We start from the raw sequence: 2510 nt of genomic DNA, 5'->3' as shown, positions 1-2510 counted from the left end.
ATGAAGACAGAGGCTTTAACCCACTGAGCCACCCAGGCGCCCCTATCCTATGGAGTTTTAAAAAAATTTTCAGTGGTTATATTTTTCTTCATGATTTCTAATTTTATATCCACCTGTATTTACTTCATTTGTCTGTTTTTTTTTTCTTTCTTCTTCTTCTTTTTTTTTTTAATAATGGATCTCTTAGAGAATCCTGTATCATAATCACTGATGGTGAGGCAGGAGTTGTTTTTTTTTTTTTTTTAAGATTTTATTTATTTATTTGGCAGAGAGAGCCATCACAAGTAGGCAGAGAGGCAGGCAGAGATAGAGGGGAAAGCAGGCTCCCTGCTGAGCAGAGAGCCTAATGCAGGGCTCGATCCCAGGACCCTGGGATCATGACCTGAGCCGAAGGCAGAGGCTTAACCCACTGAGCCACCCAGGTGCCCCACTTCATGAATTTTAAAGTTGGGTTTACAGTATCATTATATGTAGGAATTTCTTCTCCCTGTCTTTCTTCTTCTCTATGTATTCCTTGTGGCGTTTATGTTTAAGTCCAGTTATCAATACATCTTAGGCAGCAGCAGGCACACGTTTTCCAGTTTCCTTTCACAGGCCAGGGAAGACCTGCCCCAGCTTCCAGCTGTGAACTCTGAGCATGACTCTGGCTCCCATGCCTCCCTTGGAGCACCTTTCCCTTTTAGTGTGCTTTTATCTGCACAAGCTGAACTCCAGGCTCCAATTACCTACTTCCAGATCCAGAGCCTGGCAGGCCCTCAGATCAGCCCCTACTGTTTGCTTTGCATTTTGATTCTATTCCAGGACTGTGGATATATATACATGTGTGTATATATTATATATATATATATATTCATGGATTTATATAGATTTATATATATTATAGATTTATAGTGTGGCTATTACTTTTTTAAAAAATATTTATTTATTAGAGAAAGAAAGAGAGAGAGCACGGGCATGCACGAGTGGGAGGAGCAGAAGGAGAGGGAGAGAGTTTCAAGTAGGCTCTGTGCTCAGTGCAGATCATGACCCGAGCCAGAAACAAGAGTCAGACATTTAACCCACTGTGTCACCCAGGCACCCTGGGTGTGGCTATGACTTTTACATGTTCCCTATCCTTGGCTGTGTGTTGGATCAGAGAGGGCTTCATAGCATTCTCTTACAATGCCCCTGAGTCTGGTGAACAGGAATAGGAGTTGGGAAACATATTTATAGTAGGACAGAAGTAGGAATTAAAAACCAGGCAGTTATGTATAAGTTCAAAGAGCAAAGAACCCAAAGAAACAATAAGGTCAAGGATCACTGGCGAGTTGATATGCAGGAACCCTAGTTATGAAGATGTTAAGAAAAGTCATAAAATTTAAAGTTGGGTTGAATGACCATGACTTCCCAGGTCCTCCCTTCCCTCTCCTTCCTTTTTCTCAAACCCCCTCTCCCTCACCCCCTTTCATGTTGGTGATAATCCCTCGGGTGACCAACCATTTTAGTTTGCCTAGGACGGTTTTGGTTTTAGCACTGAAAGTCCTACTTCTTAGGAAAGCCTCAGTCCTGGGAATCTAAGATGGCTGGACACCTTAACTTCCTACCTTTCACCTTGTGAGTGCTAATAGAAGACCTCAAATACGAAAATGAACCTCACGAAGGCGTGATCTTGAGAGACAATAACCAGGAAGGGAAAGAGACAGCAGTAGGCAGTAGGCAATGGGCCTCTGTAGTCTTTGCTGGGGTGGAGGAAGCCACAACCCAAGAGGTACTTTTCGCTCTGCATTTGGTAGAAATATAGACTGGAAAGTGATCTTTGAAGTTTGTGAGTCTTAGAATTTACTCACTTAGAGAAATTTGAACCATCAATGCAAATGGTGTTTATAGTTCCTCTTATACTAGATTCAGAAAATACTTGCTTTTGGAAAGGAAGATTGTATAAATATTATTTGATTTGATTTCTCTGTAGGCTTCTTGAGTTCAATAAGCCACGCTGTTTTTTTAAAATATGTTGAACTAAATAATATTCAGTTCCACTGACTCTTTATTTTTTATCAGAGATCAAGACCATATGTCATTTCATGCTTCCTTTGGTAGCACATTTACAAAAATTAGAATGATACAGAGAAGATTAGCCTGGCTCCTGAAAAGGATGACATGCAAATTTGTGAAAACCATACGTCACTTCATCATTTTCAAAGTAACTTTGTCTTAGAAGAGCACTGGTCAGTTCCACAACCACCATCACTACAGCTCAAAATAATGCTGCCAAGGCTGTACTTGGCTGTCAGTAGATGTTGCAAACAACACTAATTTTGTTTGGAAGGTGGTGGAGGTTGGTCATGTGTAGCAGCCATATACTTTGACTCAGGGAATGAATTGAGATTGATAAATTCCATCTAGCCATGGCTATACGATTTCTCTGTGTAAACTGCTCATTGTTCCATCTTCCATGCTGCTAGGAGTGAAATGTTACCAGCAGGGACCAATGAGACATAAAATGAAAGTCAGCTGGGAGTTTTCCAGGAAAT

The 2510-nt window shown here is 41.0% G+C and overlaps 1 non-coding gene across 1 annotated transcript; it reads left to right on the top strand.

Annotated features, from left to right (window-relative positions):
* Positions 1-2060: 2060 nt before the first annotated feature.
* LOC123389069 lies at positions 2061-2166 on the top strand. Its single transcript, XR_006603602.1, has one exon. It is a non-coding gene; the product is annotated as a U6 spliceosomal RNA (small nuclear RNA).
* Positions 2167-2510: the final 344 nt, after the last annotated feature.

The sequence above is a fragment of the Mustela putorius genome, unplaced genomic scaffold (genome assembly GCF_011764305.1).
Source record: "Mustela putorius furo isolate JIRA1106 unplaced genomic scaffold, ASM1176430v1.1 tig00003942_pilon_pilon_pilon, whole genome shotgun sequence".
Taxonomy (NCBI): Eukaryota; Metazoa; Chordata; class Mammalia; order Carnivora; family Mustelidae; genus Mustela; species Mustela putorius.
The sequence above is the reverse complement of the archived record's forward strand: the minus strand, read 5'-3'. Positions and strand labels throughout refer to the sequence as shown.